Here is a 13,399-nt window from a genome sequence, read left to right on the forward strand (position 1 = left end):
GAGTAACTGAAGTGGGTTTTAATTCTCCTAAATTAAGTTTTTCATAAACTGAATAAGGAAGTAAATTCACACTTGCTCCCAAATCCAACAAAGCTTTTTTAATTTTATTTTCTCCAATAATACATGAAATTGTTGGACAACTAGGATCTTTATATTTTAAACTAGAATTATTTTGAAGAATAGAACTTACTTGTTTAGCCAATAATGCTTTTTTCTTCACATGCAATTTTCTCTTTACAGTACATAAGTCTTTTAAAAATTTTGCATAAGAAGGTACTTGTTTAATAGCATCTAATAATGGAATATTTATCTTTACTTGTTTAAAAACTTCATAGATATCAGAATCACTTTTTTGTTTTTTATGATTTGTTAATGCATGAGGAAATGGTGGAGGTTTATTTGACTTATTTACTATTTCAGATGATTTATCATTCACCATATTATTCTTAAAATTTAAGGTATCATCATCCTCAAAGTATCAGGATTATCATCCTTACTCTTTGATTTTAAATGATCCTTGTTTTCATTACTATATGGATCATTAACTATTTTACCACTTCTAAGGGTAATAACAGATTTTATTTGATCAATTTTTTCATTTTTTAATTCTTGATTTTGCTTTTTAGGATTAGGTTGAGGTTGAGATGAAAATTTTTCTTTTTCATGAATATTAAGTGCAGATGCAAATTTTGCAAGAGTTTCTTTCAAATCACTCATATATTGACTGTTTTGAATATTGATAGACTCTTGCTTTTGGATAAATGCATGAATTACATCTTCAAAGTTTTTTCTTGGAGGTGTAACATAAGGAATATAACCTTGATGATTTTGGTTATTTTGGAAATATTGTTGTGACGGTTGTGCATTATTATCATTCCTCCAACTAAAATTAGGATGATTTTTCCATCCAGGATTATATGATGGTGAAAAAGGATCTAGTATTGGTTTTTTATAATTGTTAACATAATTGGCTTGTTCATGGAGACATTCTTTAAATGAAGGTAATGTTGGACAATCTTTTGTAGCATGATCATGTGTATCACATATATGACAAACAATTTCTTGAATACTTTTTAATTGACCACTCTTTTTCATTTCTAATGACTCAATTTTTCTTGCTAAAGATGCAAGTTTAGCTTGAATATCTATATCATCTTTAAGATTATAGATACCACCCCCATTTGTTGAATTATTGTTTTTAGTTGTTGGTGGTTCTATTGTGCCTATATTATCCCAATTTTGAGCATTTTCTGCTAATGAATCCAAATATTCCATTGCTTCATTTGGGTTTTTATCTTCAAAAGTTCCATTACACATGAATTCTATCATTTGCCTATCTTTAGGTATTAGACCTTCATAAAAGTAAGAAACTATTCTCCATGTTTCAAAACCATGATGTGGGCATGTATTAAGTAATTCTCTATATCTATCCCAACATTGATAAAACATTTCTCCTTGTTTTTGAGAAAAAGTTGTAATTTGTCTTTTAAAAGAGTTTGTTCTATGGGAAGGGAAAAACATTTTGAGAAATTGTTGTTGCATTTCTTCCCATGATCTTATTGAACTTGATCTTAAATTTTGTAGCCATGTTTTAGCTTTATCTTTTAAAGAAAAAGGGAAAAGCTTTAATCGAACTATATCCATGCTACAATTTTGATCATTATAAGTGTTACAAACTTCCTCAAATTCTCTTAGATGCAAATATGGATTTTCAGAATCTAAGCCATGAAAATTTGGTAAAAGTTGAATAATTTGAGGTTTGAAGTTGAAATTAGATGCATCAGGAGGAAAAACGAAACAAGATGGGGCACTAGTTCTAATAGGGTTCATATGGTGCCTAAGTGTTCTTAATTGATCATGTTCTTGATTATTATTATTATTATTATTATTATCATCATCATTATCTTGATTATTTGAATTATCATCCATGTTTAAATTATTTTCAGATACTCGAATAAGTCTATTACTTTTTTTTCGACTCTAAATACTCATACAAAAAAAAACAACACAATACTTATAAATAAAATATAATTAACAAATATAAACTTAATTTATACCTCCCCGGCAACGGCGCCAAAAACTTGCTACTACTTAAATAATAATTCACCCAAGTGTAGGTTGTCTGCAAGTAATATATTTCTTAAGTACGAGATCGATCCTCAGAGAGGTTATTTTGAGTTTAAATTTATTAATTTATAGATTACCAAATGCAAGAATGAAGTTTACAAATTATAAATTTTGTCAAGGCTTGAGGATTTATTCTTGGTTTATGTAATATTGTTTAACTAAAAGTAAAACAAAAGAAACCACCATAAATAATGGTTCCAAGAAAATTAAACACACACATAATATAATATAGTTCTCACTATAGAAAATACCGAATTAACCGATATTTTATATATGGTACCTATGATTATAATTATAACTATATAACTAAATAATTGCATAAAGTAAATGTTAAATTAAATCATTATATTTCATTTAGAAAACCGGCAGAGCCACGCTATTGCCTAAATGAAATATATTGATTTAATAAGTTAGTTGCGGTATAGTAAAAGTTAGTTGCGGAAAGTAAATGTTAGTTGTGGAAAAGTAAAAGTTAGTTGCGGAAAAATAAAATTTAGATCCGAAAAATAAAAGTTAGTTGCGATAAAGTAAATGTTAGATTGTTAGATGTTAGTATTAAATCATAATATTTCATTTAGAACAACCGGCAGAGCCACGCTATCGTCTAAATGAAATATTATGATATTATTATATAAATATATATATATATATATATATCTATATATATATATTAATAATAAGTGATGAAATATTTATTGTATCAAAATTAAACAACAAATCAAGATAACCACTTTAATGGTATCAAGCATTTGATGTAAATTGATAACAACAAATAATTCATTTTTATACCTACAATAAAAATAAGTTGGCTAAATGAAAAGAAATAAAGAAAGAATATACAAAATATAAACAATCTTACTTCACCAAGAATGCATCCTCTTCACCTTGACATAATAGATTTAGCTTGCCATAAGCTTACTTTTGATCAACACTAAAATATCACTCATAGTTGAGAACATGAAAGAAAATATATTGGAACTTAGAACTTTGATACACACTCACACTATATTTTACAATGAGATAGAATGATTCTCAAGCTAGTACAAGGCCTCTATTTATAGGCCTAATGAGAGAAAGGGTCAAAATTTTTATTAATGCCATGTAGTTGCAATAATATTCTTTGTCTCCTCCAAGTTTAATTCCATGTCCCTTCTTTCAATGCTTTGTTCCACAACTTTAGTCACCGAATTTGACTCTGCTCAAAACGGTAAACATGTGGGGAATTGTCTGTAGATGAATTTAGCCACTTGGTTCACCTCATTTGGTTGAAATAGTTATGATTTTTTTACTAAATGCTGGTCATAGTAAAAGTAAATTTGTCCTCCTTTTGATATTTGCACAATTTGATCATCTTAATGAACTTTTTAGGCAATCATGTCTTCTGCAAAGTTGTAGATAATTTCTCAAGGATTCCAAACATGTTTAAGTCACCTCCATTGAATTTTCTAGCTTGAGTTATCATTATTTTACAACACGTAGAAAACCTGAAAATAAAACATATTTAGTAAGACAATTAAATATAAACAAACAATACTAAAATAAAATAATTTTAATGAAACTTAAATTTTAAAATACAGGTTTTAACATATAATAAATTATTAATTTTAAGTTTCATCACGCGCCCAAACCAAAAACTCAACCTACACCGGACCAGACTCGAACCAAAACTTGACTACATCACATAGGACCACGATTAGACCCATGTTCGCTTGACTAAACACTCTAAATAGAGCCATGCACGCAGGGACGCAACACCTCCCGAAACCGACTCCTCACGCAACTACACGCCTAGGCGCCACGGCTCGCCCTTATCTGTGGGGACCCGGACGCTAATTCATTTCTTAATCATCTTTGGGAATAATTAGATCAATTAAATAAACATGGTCTAAATTTTTTTTTTAAATACAAGAGTACGCAACATATGAAATAACTCTTATTTCATTTACAAGATCAATATCCAGATCTAAGTACAAGTCCTGTACAAAAGTAAATCATAATAACTACTGTTCATTCACTACATTTTCGGTGATGAAACAGATCTACTTCTGGGTCCGAATCTCCACGCTAAACTAGTCCTCTCTCGTCCTCGTCTTGACCCTGATCTTGTCCCACCTGTTGTCATGCACACATACAAACAAGACAACAGCCGGATAGCTCCGGTGAGAAATACATTCCAAGTATAAATCATGTATACATGCAATCCTATTGAAACGTCTGCCCTTTTTATTGCTTTAAAGTACTAGAAATTATTTTTTTTTAAAAACCTCACATAGCATTCGGCCGAACAATAAAATTTCATAAAATATCTCAAAAACCACTCATAATCATGATAAAAGTCATAAAATCTTTTACCATAAATCATAACATATATGCGGAAACTAGCGTCGGTCCTCGGGTCATGTGCACCTTCAGTCTAGTCGGATCAACCATCAAGACCTCCATTAGCATTATCATGATAACCTGCATCCATCACACCTAGTGAGTCTAAAGACTCAACACACAATAATCTTTATAACAAGTACTATGTAATACATCTAACATATAACAGTGAAAAATACTTGTACTTAAAATATCGTTTTCATGAAGATGCATAAACATAAACATTTTCGTAAACATTTTCATGATGCATAAAACTTTAAACATAAACATTTTCATAAAATACTTTTTCATGACATGCAATCATAAACCTTAACTTTTTCCTTTTTCCTCAACATGACATGACATAAAACCTTTAACATGATCATGAACATTTTCCTTTTCTTTTTCTCTTTTCTTTTGTTGAATTCAGATCGTTAATTGTGACTTTCCTGATCATGCTCATGAGGGTCGATTGATCCATCTACATAAAACCACAGTACTGGGCGGCGGGGGACACCAGCAACACTCTCACCGGTCAACTGGGCCCTGGCCTATCATGATTCGAATAGAAATATGATCGTCGGGGCTCCCTCTGAGGCCTTTTCCCATAAATGGGCTCCCTCTGGGGCCTTTTTTCCTCACGATATTCTCATTCTTCCGTTACCACAAAACCGTCACCACATATTCGCAATGATGGAGACACGATCGTCGGGCTCCCACTGAGACCATAACCCCAACGACGTCGCCAACATTAACGAATTAGCCACAATTATTTCACATCTTTCAAAATTTTTCATTCACATCACTTTAGAAAAATCATGAATATCATTACGTTTTTCATTTTTGAGACCAAGCATACAACATGTATTTTAACTGTCTTCTTAAATCATAAAAATCCCTTAGACATTTAAAAATCATCATTTAATCATGAACAATTCATAAATATTTAAAAATAATCATATTTTCATAAAAATAGCATTTAGGGCACTGCCATGACCTTTACTAATTTCCCGGTGTAAAAAGACTGTTTTACCCTTGGACTCGACATTTTACGTTTCTGTCTTTTTTCTTGATTTCATGACTCTAACATGTCCCAAATAATTATTTAAGCCTACAAGAATTTTCTCATATTTTTATTTAGCTTAATTCGTTGACTTTTAAATTTATCTTTAAATATAACATTTTAATGCGTTTTAATCCCGAATTAAACCAAACTTTCATATAAAATTCCCAAATTAAAAGCTTAGACTTATATTAATTATTTAAGCTTAAACCTAATTTTTCATAGTTTTATAAGGCTTAAAACTAGCTTTTCGATAGATTCCTCGATTCGTTTTTAACCTTAAACGTACATCCCGGTTTTGACTCGTATGGACTCGAAACTTAACCAAAACTTACCAAACTTGAACTAAAGCCTCCTAACACATAACTAAACCTTTTACAACCCAAATCAAGCCCATTTAGTCCTTTGAACACTTCCCTACCAGCTACTGAATTTCTGCACAAGGAATCCTAGTTCTAATAGAATTTGAACTCCCCCTTCTTCGGCTCCAACCCTTAATCAATTGGTACAGCCTTTGTGCAACCTGTCTAAGACCCTGGCAGCACCATCCTAAGCCCCTTGGTCGTGCCCTTGACAGCAGAAAGCCGCCGCAAGCCCTAGTGAACCCTAGCGAAAGAGTCCCAACCCACTAGGACTCTAAATTTTCTTTTCCTATGATACATGGTCCTGTCCAGCCCTTGTTCATGCCCTTAAGGACTCTAAATCCAGTGGAAAAACGTCCCCTATGAAGCCCCTAACATGGCAGCCCCTTAATGCAAAGTTATCATAAGTTTGGATCATGAAAGCATAAGTTTTTGACATGATATGGATTAAAAACGAAAATACATAAAAGATCAACATATTTTCCATGCAAACATAATTAAAACATGTAATATGGTGTGATCGACGAGAAAAGGAGATTTATGGCGTGTCTTTGCGTAATTTACGCACGAAAATTTGTTGACGATTGCGAAGAACGGGCGAGAACCGCGGCTATCACCTTCCTTAGCTTTCTACCGAAATATTTCCTTCAAAAGTGTGGTGTGTGTGCTTCGTGTAGGGCTGGCCGAAGTGTTTCAGAATATATGGAGTGTGTGAGACGTGAGTTTTGTATGTTTTGGGGAGGGTTTTTAATGCATTTTATAGTTAATTACTTCACTAAATAGGCTTAGGCCCCTTCAACATATAATTAGGCCCATTAGTGCTCATTTAGTTTTTTAATTAAAATATAAAATAGTTTTGGGTAAAAATAAGTTTGTGAATTAAATAGCCGGGTTGCCAAAGAGTTCGTAATTTTGTTGAAAAACCAACACCGATAAAATTTACGTCCCGACGTATAAAATCACCTCAAAACCCTTCATTTTCAAAAATACTAAAAAGCATCGATCATATTTTAAATAATTAAAAATAATTATTTAATAAAAATATTTTACGTTTTACAGCCCTCGGTCCCCGTTCCTCGATCGTCACTTGAATAATCCTTAAAAATACGATTTTAATGCAATCATATAACAAAAATATATTTTAAACATGTAATTATGCACAACATAATTAATTAATACAATTAAAACAATTAATTAAAATACAATAGAATTTAATAATCGCATGCACGTGGTTTGCGTGGACCTTAAAATTTTCGGGCGTTACAATCTTCCCCCCTTAAATTGAATTTCGTCCTCGAAATTCGCTTATCCTTAATAACCTAAAGTTTAGACTTAGTTCTAGTATCCCAAAAATCCACGTTTCCACTGCGCTACTCTGATAAAACTTAAGTTCTAAAATGTAATTACGTCTGCTTGATCCCAAATAAAATTTCTTTCTTAATCCTTATTTGCAAATGGTAACTTAAAAAGACCCATAATGTCTTAGTGCTATACTATTATAACCTCGAATTTCAATTTTTCTTACGATTCCCAATATTAAAAAGATGGATAACCAAACTTATCGTATATTATTTTCCTTAATTTATACCCAAAATGTTCGTCAACTTATCATATTTAAATCTTAACATCCCAAATGCATTCGCTAACGCTTAGATTTTTCAAGCCTAATATCGATTCATCCTTAAAAACCCTTGATTCAAATTCCTTATAATACTAGAATCATGATATCCCAAGATTCCAAATATCCTTAAAAGTCTAAATCCTCAAAATTCTTATTATTTAAACCATTTAATTATCGCTTATTGCTAAACTAGTCCCCAAATTCCTTAATATTTGATAAAATAAATTATTAATTTCCTCAAAATTATCTTAATTGGTCCCAAATTTCGAAAAAATCATACGATTAACCCATAAATTTTTGGCATTCTTAATTTTCTTCTACAAATTTTTCATAACAAAATTTCAAAAATTTAAACTTATTTACCCAAAATCAATTCTTATAACCAATCTTACTTTTCATCAAACTTAAAATCCCAATTTATACATTTTCTTACTCCCAAATTCGTTGCAAATCCTTAAATCATTATTACTTATGAGTAATTCTCAAAAATTAATTCAACTAGTAACCACGAATCATAAATATTTTCTTAGAAGATCTACATGTCCCAAAAGCATTCATAATATTCACGATTAACTTATAGCCCAAAAAGTAAAACGTCAATACTAAAACCCAAAAATCAACATAGTCCAATTCCACCACGAAGCCAACATGCGTTGAAATCAAATAATTTCTTATTTCATATCGTATCACGTATAAAAAAATTCCAAAGCATATAAATCATATATTATCATAAAGCTATTAAACATGTGACGTGAACATATAATTCATGTAGTCATGCAGGTGACAACATATAAATCATATAAATCATGTAAAAACTTACAACTTTGAGGCTTGACGACTGATCTTTCTGGCGCTGATGGTGGCACAACCCTTTACAGGACCTTTGCTCTGATACCAACTGAAACGTCTGCCCTTTTTATGGCTTTAAAGTACTAGAATTTTTTTTTTAAAACCTCACATAGCATTTGGCCGAACCATAAAATTTCATAAAATATTTTTGACATCATTTTAAAATAAACAACCAACTAACATTTTTCTAAATCTAAAATAACATTTAAAAAGTATAGCCCATACTATAACCTCTCAAAAACCACTCATAATCATGATAAAAGTCATAAAATCTTTTAACATAAATCATAACATATATGCGGAAACTAGCGTCGGTCCTCGGGTCATGTGCACCTTCAGTCCAGTCGGATCAACCATCAAGACCTCCATTAGCATTATCATGATAACCTGCATCCATCACACCTAGTGAGTCTAAAGACTCAACACACCATAATCTTTATAACAAGTACTACGTAATACAGCTAACATATAACAGTGAAAAATACTTGTACTTAAAATATCGTTTTCATGAAGATGCATAAACATAAACATTTTCGTAAACATTTTCATGATGCATAAAACTTTAAACATAAACATTTTCATAAAATACTTTTTCATGACATGCAATCATAAACCTTAACTTTTTCCTTTTTACTCAACATGACATGACATAAAACCTTTAACATGATCATGAACATTTTCCTTTTCTTTTTTTTCTTTTCTTTTGTTGAATTCAGATCGTTAATTGTGACTTTCCTGATCATGCTCATGAGGGTCGATGGATCCATCTACATAAAACCACAGTACTGGGCGGCGGGGGACACCAGTAACACTCTCACTGTCAACTGGGCCCTGGCCTATCATGATTCGAATAGAAATACGATCGTCGGGGCTCCCTCTGGGCCTTTTCCCATAAATGGGCTCCCTCTATATGCGGAAACTAGCGTCGGTCCTCGGGTCATGTGCACCTTCAGTCCAGTCGGATCAACCATCAAGACCTCCATTAGCATTATCATGATAACCTGCATCCATCACACCTAGTGAGTCTAAAGACTCAACACACCATAATCTTTATAACAAGTACTACGTAATACAGCTAACATATAACTGTGAAAAATACTTGTACTTAAAATATCGTTTTCATGAAGATGCATAAACATAAACATTTTCGTAAACATTTTCATGATGCATAAAACTTTAAAAATAAACATTTTCATAAAATACTTTTTCATGACATGCAATCATAAACCTTAACTTTTTCCTTTTTCCTCAACATGACATGACATAAAACCTTTAACATGATCATGAACATTTTCCTTTTCTTTTTTTCTTTTCTTTTGTTGAATTCAGATCGTTAATTGTGACTTTCCTGATCATGCTCATGAGGGTCGATGGATCCATCTACATAAAACCACAGTACTGGGCGGCGGGGGACACCAGTAACACTCTCACTGTCAACTGGGCCCTGGCCTATCATGATTCGAATAGAAATACGATCGTCGGGGCTCCCTCTGGGCCTTTTCCCATAAATGGGCTCCCTCTATATGCGGAAACTAGCGTCGGTCCTCGGGTCATGTGCACCTTCAGTCCAGTCGGATCAACCATCAAGACCTCCATTAGCATTATCATGATAACCTGCATCCATCACACCTAGTGAGTCTAAAGACTCAACACACCATAATCTTTATAACAAGTACTACGTAATACAGCTAACATATAACAGTGAAAAATACTTGTACTTAAAATATCGTTTTCATGAAGATGCATAAACATAAACATTTTCGTAAACATTTTCATGATACATAAAACTTTAAACATAAACATTTTCATAAAATACTTTTTCATGACATGCAATCATAAACCTTAACTTTTTCCTTTTTCCTCAACATGACATGACATAAAACCTTTAACATGATCATGAACATTTTCCTTTTCTTTTTTTCTTTTCTTTTGTTGAATTCAGATCGTTAATTGTGACTTTCCTGATCATGCTCATGAGGGTCGATGGATCCATCTACATAAAACCACAGTACTGGGCGGCGGGGGACACCGGTAACACTCTCACTGTCGACTGGGCCCTGGCCTATCATGATTCGAATAGAAATACGATCGTCGGGGCTCCCTCTGGGCCTTTTCCCATAAATGGGCTCCCTCTATATGCGGAAACTAGCGTCGGTCCTCGGGTCATGTGCACCTTCAGTCCAGTCGGATCAACCATCAAGACCTCCTTTAGCATTATCATGATAACCTGCATCCATCACACCTAGTGAGTCTAAAGACTCAACACACCATAATCTTTATAACAAGTACTACGTAATACAGCTAACATATAACGGTGAAAAATACTTGTACTTAAAATATCGTTTTCATGAAGATGCATAAACATAAACATTTTCGTAAACATTTTCATGATGCATAAAACTTTAAACATAAACATTTTCATAAAATACTTTTTCATGACATGCAATCATAAACCTTAACTTTTTCCTTTTTCCTCAACATGACATGACATAAAACCTTTAACATGATCATGAACATTTTCCTTTTCTTTTTTTCTTTTCTTTTGTTGAATTCAGATCGTTAATTGTGACTTTCCTGATCATGCTCATGAGGGTCGATGGATCCATCTACATAAAACCACAGTACTGGGCGGCGGGGGACACCAGTAACACTCTCACTGTCAACTGGGCCCTGGCCTATCATGATTCGAATAGAAATACGATCGTCGGGGCTCCCTCTGGGCCTTTTCCCATAAATGGGCTCCCTCTATATGCGGAAACTAGCGTCGGTCCTCGGGTCATGTGCACCTTCAGTCCAGTCGGATCAACCATCAAGACCTCCATTAGCATTATCATGATAACCTGCATCCATCACACCTAGTGAGTCTAAAGACTCAACACACCATAATCTTTATAACAAGTACTACGTAATACAACTAACATATAACTGTGAAAAATACTTGTACTTAAAATATCGTTTTCATGAAGATGCATAAACATAAACATTTTCGTAAACATTTTCATGATGCATAAAACTTTAAACATAAACATTTTCATAAAATACTTTTTCATGACATGCAATCATAAACCTTAACTTTTTCCTTTTTCCTCAACATGACATGACATAAAACCTTTAACATGATCATGAACATTTTCCTTTTCTTTTTTTCTTTTCTTTTGTTGAATTCAGATCGTTAATTGTGACTTTCCTGATCATGCTCATGAGGGTCGATGGATCCATCTACATAAAACCACAGTACTGGGCGGCGGGGGACACCAGTAACACTCTCACTGTCAACTGGGCCCTGGCCTATCATGATTCGAATAGAAATACGATCGTCGGGGCTCCCTCTGGGCCTTTTCCCATAAATGGGCTCCCTCTATATGCGGAAACTAGCGTCGGTCCTCGGGTCATGTGCACCTTCAGTCCAGTCGGATCAACCATCAAGACCTCCATTAGCATTATCATGATAACCTGCATCCATCACACCTAGTGAGTCTAAAGACTCAACACACCATAATCTTTATAACAAGTACTACGTAATACAACTAACATATAACTGTGAAAAATACTTGTACTTAAAATATCGTTTTCATGAAGATGCATAAACATAAACATTTTCGTAAACATTTTCATGATGCATAAAACTTTAAACATAAACATTTTCATAAAATACTTTTTCATGACATGCAATCATAAACCTTAACTTTTTCCTTTTTCCTCAACATGACATGACATAAAACCTTTAACATGATCATGAACATTTTCCTTTTCTTTTTTTCTTTTCTTTTGTTGAATTCAGATCGTTAATTGTGACTTTCCTGATCATGCTCATGAGGGTCGATGGATCCATCTACATAAAACCACAGTACTGGGCGGCGGGGGACACCAGTAACACTCTCACTGTCAACTGGGCCCTGGCCTATCATGATTCGAATAGAAATACGATCGTCGGGGCTCCCTCTGGGCCTTTTCCCATAAATGGGCTCCCTCTATATGCGGAAACTAGCGTCGGTCCTCGGGTCATGTGCACCTTCAGTCCAGTCGGATCAACCATCAAGACCTCCATTAGCATTATCATGATAACCTGCATCCATCACACCTAGTGAGTCTAAAGACTCAACACACCATAATCTTTATAACAAGTACTACGTAATACAGCTAACATATAACAGTGAAAAATACTTGTACTTAAAATATCGTTTTCATGAAGATGCATAAACATAAACATTTTCGTAAACATTTTCATGATGCATAAAACTTTAAACATAAACATTTTCATAAAATACTTTTTCATGACATGCAATCATAAACCTTAACTTTTTCCTTTTTCCTCAACATGACATGACATAAAACCTTTAACATGATCATGAACATTTTCCTTTTCTTTTTTTCTTTTCTTTTGTTGAATTCAGATCGTTAATTGTGACTTTCCTGATCATGCTCATGAGGGTCGATGGATCCATCTACATAAAACCACAGTACAGGGCGGCGGGGGACACCAGTAACACTCTCACTGTCAACTGGGCCCTGGCCTATCATGATTCGAATAGAAATACGATCGTCAGGGCTCCCTCTGGGCCTTTTCCCATAAATGGGCTCCCTCTATATGCGGAAACTAGCGTCGGTCCTCGGGTCATGTGCACCTTCAGTCCAGTCGGATCAACCATCAAGACCTCCATTAGCATTATCATGATAACCTGCATCCATCACACCTAGTGAGTCTAAAGACTCAACACACCATAATCTTTATAACAAGTACTACGTAATACAGCTAACATATAACAGTGAAAAATACTTGTACTTAAAATATCGTTTTCATGAAGATGCATAAACATAAACATTTTCGTAAACATTTTCATGATGCATAAAACTTTAAACATAAACATTTTCATAAAATACTTTTTCATGACATGCAATCATAAACCTTAACTTTTTCCTTTTTACTCAACATGACATGCATAAAACCTTTAACATGATCATGAACATTTTCCTTTTCTTTTTTTCTTTTCTTTTGTTGAATTCAGATCGTTAATTGTG

General features: G+C 33.3%; 1 non-coding gene across 1 annotated transcript; it reads left to right on the plus strand.

Moving 5' to 3' along the window:
* Positions 1-1,387: 1,387 nt before the first annotated feature.
* Positions 1,388-1,498, plus strand: LOC142519966 (small nucleolar RNA R71). Its single transcript, XR_012813850.1, has one exon. It is a non-coding gene; the product is annotated as a small nucleolar RNA R71 (small nucleolar RNA).
* Positions 1,499-13,399: the final 11,901 nt, after the last annotated feature.

This window comes from Primulina tabacum, chromosome 11 (assembly GCF_025594145.1).
Source record: "Primulina tabacum isolate GXHZ01 chromosome 11, ASM2559414v2, whole genome shotgun sequence".
Taxonomy (NCBI): Eukaryota; Viridiplantae; Streptophyta; class Magnoliopsida; order Lamiales; family Gesneriaceae; genus Primulina; species Primulina tabacum.